A 14,041-nucleotide genomic window follows, 5' to 3' on the forward strand; every position below is an offset into this window, starting at 1 on the left:
AACCCAGATTATGTCATAGTGATGTCATCAGGGTTACATCAAGTTGGGCTTTAGACCAAATCAAAACAAACCTAGAAAACTGCCATATCAAACTGGGTGTGTTTGGTTAAAAAGATTAGGCATTTTTAGGACAGATTGTGTTGCATTATGGGAAATGTAGGCTTCAGTGTTTTTTTTATAATTGAATCCAACAAGAGCCAGATAACCTCTGCCTCTAATGTGTAATTTTAACCTTGTTGTAAATAGTTCTGGGAGTGAGATTCTGAATATCTTGAAAACACTTGCAATGGAGAGTATGCACGTGACATCTCTGTAGGAGGGAGTCACTGCAGTTAAGCCCACATACATATGTACAGTAGAAAAAACATTAGGAATGGTAAGTTTACATCAATAATGACACAGAGTGAAGCCATGTAGTTGCAGTAACATATATTTATGCGTTACATCACAGAGCTTCTGCACTCTGCTGAGGTCTCCCTCCTCTTACTTTTTCAACAGGTGAACTAACACTTTCAATTCTGCAGCTCATCTGTACAGTACAAGAACGATGAATGTTCAGTGTCTGGTTTGGGTTATCATGCTTGGTCCTCATATCCTGACAAGTCTGCTCTTATCAGCTGGTTTTGCAGCAGCTTGAGAGCAGACGATGGAACTGATAAGATTGTAGGAGTTACAGTATCATGGTTTAAGTTTACAAGGTGTACCAGATGAAACCGCCACATTAGAAATAAGGAGGAAAGGAACAGTTTATTAGATAATAAATCTATCAATGATCAAACCCAGGCTTTTAAAACGCCTTAAGACTTTGCTTTGTGCACTTTCCCAGCTTTGAGAGCAGGTGTGTATAAATGTCAGGCAACCGGAAATCTAGCCACATGCCTATGTCCATGGATCTCTGTTTCTGGTTAATTGGAGGGATCTCTGTCGAGTCCAGCTGCCCTTTATTTAAACAGATATTTGTCTGTTTACTCCCTTTGTCACCCTTTTTCCTACTATAGAAAGACATGTTACATGTTGTTGTGACACTGAGTCCGACTGAGGGGTCGAGGCCTGGTGGGAATGTGACAACAGTGCATACCCTTCATTGTATTTTTAGACAATTTAGACTGATGCATCAGAAAATAATGACTTTATTTGATTAAAAATAAAAATAGGATAACGGCAAATAGAAGATATCGTCACCGTAGACTGGAGAAACCTTGTATCTCTTTGAAACCACTACTTTTAGGAAGTTAAAAAAACATATGCACTATCGGTCAAAAGTTTTAGAACACCCCAATTCTTCCACTTTTTTATTGAAATCCAAGCAGTTCACGTCCATTGAATAGCTTGAAATGGTACAAAGGTAAGTGGGGAACTGCCAGAGGTAAAAAAAAAAAAAAAAGTATAAGATTACCCAAAACTGAAAAAATAATGTATATTTTAGAATAATACGAAAAGGCCTTTTTCAGGGGTGGGTAATGGGTTGCTGTTCTGCAGCAATTGAGGTTGTCAAGCCTTGAAAGTTGGTGCTACCAATTCTTACAGGTGTCCCAACTTTCCTTGATTACTTACAACCCCCTCTGTCTGCATAAAAGTAGTGTTGGAACACACTGGTGGTACCATACCCTAGTGAGCAATATTTGAACAGTCTTGTACTCCAGAAAATAATGTGTTGCTTAATAAATGGCCAGAAAAATGTGCCAAAGGTGGCTACTTGGATTAGTTAAAAGTTTAGACTTAATTTTGGTTTATGAATCGATTCAATGATTTATTTTTGAAATGCAATTGTTTATTTGTCATTTCAGAGCACAATAAGACATTGAACTGCATAATTTTCAATAATAACATGAAAAATTGGTGTGTTCTAAAACTTTTGACCGGTAGTGTATTTTACAATAATTACATAAGATTCAACCACAGGCTTCTTTTAATACTTTCATCTGTTGTATTTGAGGGAGCCTACAGAGAGATGGGATGGCATGTGATTTAAAAAACTTAAATATAGCTTGAATGCAAAGTAAGATGACAAAGAAAGTTGATGGGAATATTGTAATGAAACAATTAAAAAAGAAAACATCAAGCATAATCCATTGACTGTGTGTGGGAAAAATGACTTGGTGACAGCTGACACCCAGAGGTCATAGTTCCCTGTGTTTCAGTGCAAAAAGCACAGTAGATTAGGGCCAACTTTAACAAATCACAGCCTCGTCCAGTAATAGGATTATCCCGTCAGCCACTTGACCCACTGATCTAGTTGGTTAAACCCTCCACGCACTTACTGTACACTTCTACAACTGCTCCACGGTGCTGAATATAGCTCTGCGTGCCTTTGTGCCCTACTATTGTTTACACCAACAGCTCCACAGAGGTTAAATGGTGTTTATGATAAGGCACAGGAGATAAATGGCACTGTAGGAAGACAGCTGGAGAGCTTAGTGCACTCTAACGGCTTTGTTTTGAATCCAAGCAAATAGACATTAAAAAGTCTCACAGTGCTGGGCTGTAACGCTCTCCCTCTCTGTCAGTCAGTCCCTCTCAGGTCAGGTTACAGCTACAGGTTCTGCAGACAATGGAGCCTCTCACAGACACTGACTCAAAAGGCTTTGTATAGAAATATGCCAACAGACAAAAAACAACAACATAGGCTGTCTAAAGGAAGCTAAAACCAGCCACCTCCTAACTCCACTCTGCTTTGGAATCTCCTTCCTGCCCCGGTGCTATCATCAAAACTAGGTCGCTCTCTCTTTGCACCACAACAGAACTAGGACAGTGGGTTTCCTGGATCCCTTTAATCCCTACAAAAGACAAACATCCTACCGTGGCAGGAATATCACTGCTCTGCGTGCAGCTGACAGCAGTTGCCAGCCACACCCAACACTGGCAGCCATGTCTGAAACTATTAGAGCAGGATGTTGTTTTGCTTTGTGTCTTGCACTTCTCTCTGACAGCTACACAGAGGTCTTAACATACTGCAGGGTGAGCATGAGGGCTGACTTCATCCTTTAGGTTTGACAGAGTCATCCACCAACCTCATCCGCCCACACCTCCCACCTCTTTCTGACTGGCCCGCAGTGATTGGATGATCCCGGCTGGGGTTTCAGTCAGGTTTTGACAAGCTGGAAAGTCCTCAGACAGGATGAATGCTTTGAGATTAGATCACTGTGATGAGTGTTTTTAATGGGAGTGAAACTAACCACAAGAAAGACAAAAGAAGATGTATTTCCTTCCACAGCTGAATGCGTTTCTCCTTTCAAACATGCACAGCCGGAGTCGTTTCAGGCTGAATCATCTGAGCATGTGGCACTGCCTTCACTTTCTGGGGAATATGATGGACATCCACAGCTAATCTTCCTAAAGGTCACTGAGTACAGACCCACAAGAGAGCAAAAAAAAGCACAGTGAACACACACACACTCGCACAGAGGGAGAGGCTGAGGTCCTGCCCCTATCAGCCGCGGAGGTTCAAAGGATAGAATGTCAGAGCCTTTCAGAGCTTCAATCCCCTAAAGTCATCTAAAAGTCACACTTGTGTGTGCGTGCATGCTGGATGACAGTACTTGTGTGTTTGTGTGCTTCCCTTAGGCTCATAGAAGGGTTAAAATCACACAGGGTTTTCATCCGCTCAATAAATGAAACAGGAGAGGACGGGCTGTGTCCCACCTAGCTGTCACAGCGAGCCAGACATACACTGTGGAGAATGACGGAGGGGGTTTGAATGCCAGGACAGGTTAAATAAACACACTCAGGAGTGGGAACATGCCTGCACACACACATATACACACGCACATACACACACAGGCCTGCGAACATGCAGACGCAGGCACGGAGGCGCACAAATAACACTGACACAACCCAGCTTAACATTTCAACCTCTCCACATCAAGGGCGACCACAGACTTCCTGCCGCTGATATGCTCTCCATCCATCAGAGGAGGAGGCCCGTGCTGCTGACTTGGATGTAAGCGTGTGGTGAGACTTTGTCATCAAATGTGTGGAGAAATGAAGAGAGTTAAGGTCCTGCTTGAGAACAAATCTATGTCTGAATGTGTGGGGGAAGGCATGCGACCAAAACAACTGTCCTGAGAAGTCGGAGGCCAAGTTTCCACAGAATGATAAGAACAGAGTTCAACCATCCTGCAGCCAAGAAAGCAACAGACTGTTACTCTGCTCTAGACCTCCCACACACACACACACACACACACACACACACACACACACACACACACACACACACTCAGTCAAGGACAGATTTAAGAGGGACTGTGACGCAGGACTCCTTCAGACTCTAAAGGAGAATGGAGGGAAACTTTCCTCAACAAACGCAGATAAACACTGATGATTCAATTTCAAACATCAGGTTAAAAAAGAAGAAAGAAAAGCATCTATCATATTATGTGAAACCTGAACTGGGAACAACTTCCTCTCTTAATGGAAGTGGAATTTCATCTCTTTCCCTCTCAGAGGTGGGAGCGGCCCGCTGTGAGCATTGTCATCCCAAAGAGAAGAGTTTGTGAATGAGCAAACTCTGCTGGCTCTCTGCCAAATCCCTCTTTTGACAAATGCTTCAAAAGTTCCACACCGACAAGTTGGTGTGAATAGCAGTTCTCCTTGGCAGAGCACCCCATCCCAGCACCCACCTCTGGGCCTGATAATATCAAAGAAAGCCCTCTTCCCTCCCCTGAGACAAAGCAAAGTCTCCATTCATTTCTGCAGAACAAAAACTGGAGCAGCGAGTCACCTCTGCTGATCACTGTGTCTCGTTTGTGTGCCTGCAAAGGTGTGTGCCGTTTCCTTTATTTAATCAGCGTGTTCATGTTACAGGACAGATTGGAGGCAGGCAGCTGGCTTGTAATCTCCAATCTGTGTACTTGTGTGATAGGCCACTTCAAAGAGCAGACGGTTTGCTTTAAGAGGAGAGCTAACAGGAACGGGCTCCCCCGCGCGGGGGCCAAGGGCAAATCCACCGCCGACCAAACAAATACAAAGGCCCGGAAAGGGGGCGGTCAGTATTGGGGGGAACATTGACAGCTGAGCCCAGCTGCACTGTGTTTGGGATGAGGGTCTGCCAGAGGGGAGAGGGCAGAGAATAGTGAGCAGAGAAGAAGAGCAGAGAAGGAGGAGGAGGAGGAGGAGGAGGAGGGTGAATCAGAGAGTTACTGCCTGGCTCCGTCTGCTCGCTTTCTGTCCATTTGTCCATCTCTCCCTCTGTCATACATAAACACACACATGCACACAGAGCCAGCTGGAGTCCTTTGTGATAGCATCACCATGGTGACACATAGCAACATGAAGTTTGCTGGGAGGCTTGGCGTTTCACCAGCAGCTAGCAGAGGGGAGCTTGTGCCGGCCATTTGTTTACCTTGACAGGGAACTCTGCAGCTGCACCGACGCTCACCTCAACGCCAGCCAAGAGCAAAACAAAGCCGGAACAACGGATGCCAGCGAGCGTAAATTAAAAATCAAATAAACACCAGGATAACAGCAAAAGGAGAGCAACTGAGGAGCACTGTGTTTCAAATGAATACATCTGTTTCAGCCCTGAAGGGTCGGCTTTGTGCAGCTGAACTCCACCAACCAGTTTGTCCTGGATTGCTGTCAGAAAGCTTGTCACTGGGTTATAGGATGACAATAACCTGAAAGGTTCACACCATGTGACATCACGCTTCTGTTGTGAACTAAGCAGCAATAACAGGCATGTCCGGGCCGCTGTGACTTAGTTTCAAAATGAAAAAGAACGACAACAAGCTCTTTGTTTTGATGTGTTGAAATAACCAAAATGAGCCGAGCTAATCAGCAAATACTGCAGACACAACAAACCACACATACAGCTTATACAATAGTCCTTTAAAAGTCCTCTGACAGCCCTCTGAGTCACCTGAAAATCTTCCACAGACCCTCATGTCAGTCTACCACTCTCAGCCACCAGAGGTCAGAGGTCACTGGAGAGGGTTTCTGCACTCCAGATGCCTGAACTCTCTCAGACACAATAGCTCACTGTGTGCGCCTGTGCGAGTGCAATTTAAAGGGGGTTTATTTTGCATGTGTGAGTACTTGTTGGTGAGGAGGAGGGGGTGCACTAGCTTTGGCATTTATTTGAGACATATCAGCATGAAACATTTGTTCAATCTTCCTCCGGTGTCCCCCAGGCCAGCAGGGATATCAACAAAACGGTGTGCTCAGTGTGCTCTTCTTCTTTTTTTTTGACAGAAACCCGTGTCAACAGTGGGTAACTGCTCTGGCAGGCTGAATGACTAGATAAGAGTTTGTTTACAACTGTCAGCCAGTGCTAAATCTGGCAGGCAGCTGCTCTCTGTTAGGCAATAGACTCACTTCGCTTAACCCACTTTCCTGTGCTCCAAGTTCAAATAGAGAGCTTGGTTACCTGCATGCCTGTTTTTATGGCCTGACGCTCTCCCCGGCCTGTCAATCAGTGACAAACGGGGGAGAGACATGAACCTACGGGGGGAAAAAAATAAGACCTCAGTCTGAAAACACAAGCTTCTGTATCCGAGGTCTGTGCTTTAAAAGTTTGCTGGCAACTCGTTCTGAAAATATGCACCTGATTGTTTTAAATCCCTCCAAAATCTCTAAATGACTAACATTTACTCTAACAGCAGTGTTATTGTTTACAGCACACTGTAAATAGTAGCCAGATGACTTTTGTTGCTCTGAAAGGTATAATCATCCGGGATATGGTATAAATATGTAATCCCAGAGTTCCTCCCTGTACAGTACTGGAGCATGTGAGCTAATCTCCTCAAGACTTCTCTTACATGAAGGGGGTTTTCTCATTAGCTCTGCCCTGTGACGGCTCCGGGCAATTTCCATTGTTCTCTGCTGCTTCTAGGCAAGGGCTTTACCCTGACTAGTCTAAAAAACCACATGAAGAGACTCATCAGTCTATTGTTTTCTATCCTAAAGAAGCTGCCTGCAGGGGGTGGAAAAGGAGAGCAGAACCAGTCAGAGAAGAAAGAGAGAGATAAAAGAAAGAATAATAGAGACAGAGAGGTGAGAAAGGGAGAAGAAGTTGCTGCCCTGTTTCCTTCGGGTCCTGAACATTCCAGCTGCTTCGTGGGGCATAAACATGAGCATTAGCGCTAACGCCAAAGCTAACACGCCCACACATCTCACGCATGCTTTCACTGCACTCATTTCCCACAGCATTGCTCACCGACCTTAAGAGTCGACGCGCTCGCCGTGCCGAGTGACACATCGCATGTGCCGGCAATGACAGCATGGATAACTGTAACAAGTGGTGGCACAGTCACAAACACAGTTATGTAGCTTTGGGAAAGAGGGGGATTGGTCATCAGATGAAACTGAGGCTGTGATTGATAAGTGACTCTGAAGATGTCACTTGTCAAAGTCACTCAGAGAGGATAATAGAGGCACTTTTTGTAACTATCTAAAACAACACAGCAAAGTTTGCATCATCTGTCTCTAACACTGAAACATAGTGTCCTGATAAAACAACAGATAGTCCCAAAGAACTGAAAGTGTGGAGTTACCACTGAGTTCAGGAACACTCAACCGCAAACCTGGTGAGTAATGAGGCTGAGACATAATAGCACACACAGCTAGACAGACTCAAAGACAACACCGGAATCAGCCTTAACTGAGAGGGCTGGAACACAATGCTAGTGTCATGTCATTACATGAAGGATCACTGCTTGCTGCAGCTGGTATTTACATATAAATGCAGCAGAATGTGGTCAAAAGTTCATTTCTTCTTCGGTGGTTTCTACTTGCAAGTAGCGCTCCATGAGGCAAAAAAAAAGTGAGAACCTGATTCATCAAATGACTGGGCATGAACAGTAACAGGAAAACTGGCTGGCACTTTTTACAAGCGTTTGAGTTTACTCTTCCAGGAATGCCGTGAAACATCAGCATCGGTTGCTGTTTCACAGTCCAGTTTTTTTCTTTCTTTTCTCCCTCTCTTGCATTCCTTCCCCCTATTCCCCTCTCTGTTTGACGTTCTTTGTCCTGACCGCTTGCACATGGAGGCGAAAGAAGACACTCACGGCTTAATCCGCCCCGCCAGAGGCATGCTAAAGCCATCTGGGCCCAAAACCAAATGTTAAGGTTTTTTGCGTCTCCTATATGAGAGGAGGAACGAGGGAGGAAGAAAAGAAAGAGAGAGAGAAAGATGGAAAGTTGAGAGGAAAGGGGGAGACAGAAAGGTAGGAGGTACTAAAAGGGGGTGAAGGGGGGATTTGGAACAAGAACCAGGCTACACTGACGCACACTGTCTTTTGTGGTTTCCAGTCCTGACCCTCTGACCCTATACATCCTGTCAGAGGGGTGGAGGCAGGCGGAGGGAAAGACGAGATGGCAGCTATAGGCACTGGCTATATGTGTGTGTGTGTGTGTGTGTTTCCAAAGTATCTGGGAATACAGACAGCATGTCTCAGGGTTAATATGAATATGTGAGTGGATGCTACAGAGCCCTATCTGTCTCTCAGGTGTGACTTTTCACACCCATCTTCCCTCTCTTTCCTCCCAACGTGTTGACATCCACTCCCTGCAGAATCTCATGAGGAGGGGGAGGAACAATGGTCTCTCCAGCATTCCCACTCTCCTGCCGAGAGCACTCGTTTGTCTCCTGCATTCCTTTGCCCATTCATCTCTTTCTCCTCTATCCCCTCCTGGATAGAAAAAAAAACGACTCTTTACACGGGGGAGGGGTCTGAGTGAGTCTTAAAAAAAAAAAACCTCAGAGTGGAATCAGTCCCCCTTGAACTCAGCCCCCCCTTCCCCCTGTTTTACTTGGTTAGTGAAGCAGCAAAGCTCAAAGAAAGGGAGGAGAAAGACGAGCTGCATTCTTTCGCTCCCTCTCGCTGTCTCTCAGTGTGTATCAGGGGCTGAGCTGTGGCTTATTTTTAATGACTGGTTAAAAAAAATGTAAAAAAAAAAAAAAAAAACACAGAGAGAGGAGGGCTGGGTCTCATCCACGCCTGCCTCTTGCACACTCACGCACACACACACATTACTGTAGCCGAGTCTGGGACTTTCACAGAGAAGTCTTTAATTTGCACTGGGGCTTGGCCTCCCACACTGCACAGCCCAAACCACCCACTTACAGCCGTGCACCATTCCTCAGAGTCACTCCAACACACTCCCTCCCCTCCCTGAACAGTGAAAGCAACATGAACTCTCCACCACACTATTAAGCTGTCAAGAAAAGTCGAAAAACTTTCAACATTCTTCCTAAGGAGCGGAGCTAAAAAGCACACTTGTCTTTACATTTTTTCCTCCCTGGAGGAGGTTTAACTCCTCTACGTTTTTTTCATTTACTTGGGGCTTTAGGTTTGCGGGCCCTGCCTTGCCCAGCTTTAGCATACAGGAGCCATGAGGATCATCCACAGTCAACACAGAGGAAATCCTCCCGGGGCTTTGCTTTTCCTCCTGCTCCTTCTGATGCCAAAACACAGACAGGAAGAAGCAGGAGAGGAGCGGGGACAGGGCCCTACCTGACAGAGTAGCCCCTATCCGTTTGATCAGACACGCCAAATGTGCCGTCTGCATCCTCACATGTGGGAAAGTTAACTACAAATTCCTCCTTTCTTAGCAGGAATCTGGAGCATGTTTTCTCTTTGCAGATTGGAGGTGGGGGGGACAGCAGGGGTCCATGCTGCAGCCATTCTTTGTGTTTGCTGTAGCCCTGTCAGCTCCTCCTCTCAGCCTCAGAGCTGGAAGGAGAGGGATGAATGAAACTCTCCTGCCCTTCGCTTCCTGTGTCAAAAGAAATCCAAACGCTGCTCTTCCTCTCTCAATGGCTCCAATCAAAGCATTCCAGGCCACAACAAGCCGAGACCAATTAAGTCGTAAGTAAACCTAAACAGCTAAGGGCCACAAACCAAGGCTCCTGCAGATTTATCCTGTTGACTTTTATTCTGCTTCAGAGCGTGTCCAGGCAGGAAATCACTGCTGATTCAGGTCAGGGAAATACACCCTCATTACAAATGATTGATTTTATGATACAGCGATTTATGCAGAAGTATTCAGCAAGTATCCACAGGTGCAATTCATGTTCAGAGGTTACTGCTGATCACATTGCATCATGTTACGTGTTATATGGGCCATGCTCAGCACTCACAGTTTGGACCAGATTACAGAACATTGGCATGCTTGAGAGCAGCTGAGGCTCTGATGACATCTAGTGAAAGATTTCATATTGCAAGGCAAGAGTTTCCCCCCTTTGCTCGCTCACATCTGGATCACAAGAGCACGATTATTCCAAATTACATTTGACATCACACACGCTAGAAGTGGATTAGGAAACCAAGAAAGAAGATCCAAGTTTAAATCGAAGTGTACAAGCAGGATTTACAGGTAGTAAATCACAAAAAGTGGAGCTTTTGAACTAAATTAAATTCCTCTGCATCTGCTCATTTGATGACTAACACCTCTAATCTGACGCTGAGCCGTCTGAAAGAGATGCTGAGTGTTTTTTTTTCCCTCCTGTCAGAGAAAGAGCGACAGTGCAAGTTCCCACTGGCTTTGCATTCTCAGACAGTCGTGACAGGATGAAGTAATTACTGAGTGGTTGACACACACACACCAGCATGGCGAGGATTTATCTCCTCCAGGAAGAGAGATCGCCAAATCACAGTTTACCCACATCGAGATGATCCTGCAGCTGCACAAGGAGCAGCCACACACAGACACTTTGACACTGCACACACATGCTAAAAAAAAAGCTCCGTCTGGGAACCACAACGGATCTGTTCCTCTTTTTTTTTCTCTTCCACATGTATGCTCTGCATGAACGAGTGTGTCACCACATGCCTCGACCGAGCTCTGCTTTCCTGTCAAACACACCTACCCGCAGCATCAAAGTGTGAGGAGTGACAGCAATATGCAGGTGTGTGTGTGTGTGTGTGTGTGTGTGTGTGTGAGTGTGTGAATGAGAAAATGAGTGAGACAGATGACACCAGAGTGCTGTTTAATTTACATCCCCCTCTTTGAATAATAATTCCACCTTAAAGGATGGCGCCTTTGATCCGCTGACACACAGGTGTATTTCACATGCAGAGGTGTACGATGCTAAGGCAGGGCTTTATCTGTCCCTGTAATTAACGTCAGAGCAGGAAATAGAGAGCTGTGTGTGTACATGTGTGTGTGAGAGGAGCAGACACAGCAAGACGAATACATGTAGCTCAAAGAAGCATTCCTCAGTGAACACCGTTTGATCTCATGTCTCTCGGGCGCTTGTACTTCAAGCAAAGCATGACTGTCAGTCGTGATTCATGGGTTCAGTATCTCTCACACTGATCTCCCATTTCCTCTGTGTGTGTTTCTTTCTGTAATTTAGAGACACAGACAAACACAGCAGAAGTGCAGATAAGACACCAAATGGGTCTGAAATCATGTCTGACATGAGGAACACAAGATAAAACTTGTCAGTCGCCCCAAATAAGAAGAAGCACTGCTATGAAGAAGACTGAGACAGCAGGGGAAGCATGTTTTAAAAGTGGGGATGATGCTCCCTCTAGTGGTGAGACACCGGAACTGAAAAATGAGTTTGTGTTGTATTACAGATATCTAAAAGAACATGAGTAGCAGAGCTTTTTTCAGGGTTCCCATTCTTTCCTAGGGATCATTTTCCAGGACTTTCCCGGGACATTTTAAGTATAAGCTGGTACTATTAATTGTTTTTAAGTGTTATCTTATTTATCAGACCTTGTACAGCCTCACATTACTTCCAGAGCACTTAGGTCATCAAACCAGCGTCTCCTGGCAGTACCTTGGTCCAGACCCTCCACTTGTGGGGACAGAGCCTTCTCAGTGGCGGCCCCAAAGCTGTGGAACAGCCTACCTTTCCAGGTTAGAGCTGCACAGTCTGTGGAGCACTTTAAAACACTTCAGTCCCAGCTAAACAAGAATCCTTGGCTTTTTACTTTTTTACTCTTTTATTTCCTAAATTGAGCTCTTACTATTATTTTATTGTTTTTTATTTATTGTTATATTTGTGTATGATTATATTGTATTTTAATATCTGTACAGCACTGAGGTTGTTGTAAATGTGCTTTTTAAATAAAGCTTGACTTGGTATGACAGGAACGCATCATGCCCATACACTTATGTAGGAGCCATGAAGGATTCAAGTGTTTGTTGTATCTTATTTTGAGGTTTAGGGTAGGTTATCGTTTGTATATTTTTTTGTGGTGTTATTTTTTGTTGTTGTTTGTTTACGGTATGGTTTATTGTGGGGTCAGTTGATTAGGTTATTTATGGGTCATGTGTTAGGGGTGGGGATATTCTGTTCATTTAGGCCACCTGTTTTCTTTTGTTTGGAGGTAGAGAGAGAGGGGGTGAGCTGGGACTCCGTACTTTTTGTTGACCGCTAATTTCTCTATTTTCTTTTGATCAGTTTAATCATCTGTGCACTTTATCATGAGTTGATTATCCTTTTTCGTTAATAAAAGGTTAAACTTACTTTTTTGTGCATTAGTGATTTTTGCTTTTAGCGTGTCCGACACTTAACTAGGCCCAACGTCAGCCTCTCAGCGGCTTTTGGCTCTTCGTAGTCACTAAACCTATATGTTCATTTCTTTAGAGGTCAGATGTGCAGCCTATGCTTCAACCAATCAATCTTATATGCTTATAAATGATGATGACTTGATCCCAGAACAATGTAAATACACCTGCATATGTAAAGCACAAAGTTTTATTTATATAATATATAATAAAGTCAATTACAATAATGGTTTGGGACTTTAATGAGGCTATGAGACAGCTAGGAAAGTTACACATTGCATCAAGAATCTCAAGTTTCGGATTGGATCTGGGATTTTTGTCATGGTTCAGACTGGTTATTGAATCAGCAACAACAAGAGAAAGATATTTGAAATATAACTTTTTAAACTCTACAGCCAGCCATGACTCAAACTATGCATTTTGAATCTTAATAATGTATCACAACTACGGTTTTCTTTACTAAGGACACATTTATACAATTCCAGTAATAACTAGGATGTTAAATTCTTCCTGTTTTACACTCATCATGAAGTGACTGCACACAGCGCGCCTTCTTTGCTGACAAATAATCTGTTGAAGATGAAATAAGGAGAATGTTTGAATACTTTTCCAGAACAGCACATGGTTTTCCATTTTCTCATTTCCTATGTGATTTCCATGACTGGAAAATTGGACAACATTTTGCAGGTTTTCCAGGAGGCGTGGGAACCCAGTTTTTCTTCACAACAAAAAAAGTGAAGTGGAAAAAATCTGAACCATCAAGTAGCCAGAATTTGACACTGAAGCTGTGACATGATTTCTTCTTTTTTTATACTCTCACTTTAGACATCCTGAATATAACTGAGGATTCTCTTTTGGGGCATTGTGACAGTACGTACATTTGGCTTATAATCTTGGTTGTCTTTTTTCAAATTTGGGGATGGAGCAGCTTCATTCAATGTCATTCAAATTCAGTGACTGTGATTACTGAAGTCTAACTACTTACACAGAAAAGTCAAACTTTAAGCAGAATATAATCACAGAATTTGGGACTAGGGGATTTAACTCAGTGTTTTATTATCTTAACCACAAAATATTTGGGGAGAGCCTTGAAGAAAGATTTTCTATTGTTTACAAACATTGTTTGAAAATCTTGCCATAGAATGTTATTGAAAAGTATGAGGCAGTATATAAAAAGTAATATCACTAGATTTCTTGTTGTCTTGTTAATACATCACCAAAATATTGTAGTATACTTTTATGTCTGATTTTGATCTTTGAAGTGGTGCCTTGTAATCCCATGCGGGACAAACCAAAGGCTGGCATTTAACCAAAATCAAAGCACATTTACTTCATAATTGGGATGTCATTTTAAATCGCTGCACTGGCAAATTATACAAGAACATCAGAACTAAAGTGGCACAGATCCAGGTACACAGCATGCTTGTACCATCCATACAGTCAAGGGCAGTGAATCCTAAACTTTTCTGTAAGGCTTCCCTTTCATTGATGAAAATATTTACAAGACCACTTTCCCTCACCCTATGAATCCATATATAAAGATATATCTAATAAAAACCATTAAAAACACTACCAGACA

At 43.6% G+C, this 14,041-nt stretch overlaps 1 protein-coding gene across 4 annotated transcripts in view; it reads right to left on the minus strand.

Moving 5' to 3' along the window:
• dlgap1b (discs, large (Drosophila) homolog-associated protein 1b) overlaps nucleotides 1-14,041 on the minus strand; it is a 118,722-nt gene that overhangs the window by 11,630 nt on the left and 93,051 nt on the right. The window lies entirely within an intron of this gene.

This window comes from Notolabrus celidotus, chromosome 17, assembly GCF_009762535.1.
Source record: "Notolabrus celidotus isolate fNotCel1 chromosome 17, fNotCel1.pri, whole genome shotgun sequence".
Taxonomy (NCBI): Eukaryota; Metazoa; Chordata; class Actinopteri; order Labriformes; family Labridae; genus Notolabrus; species Notolabrus celidotus.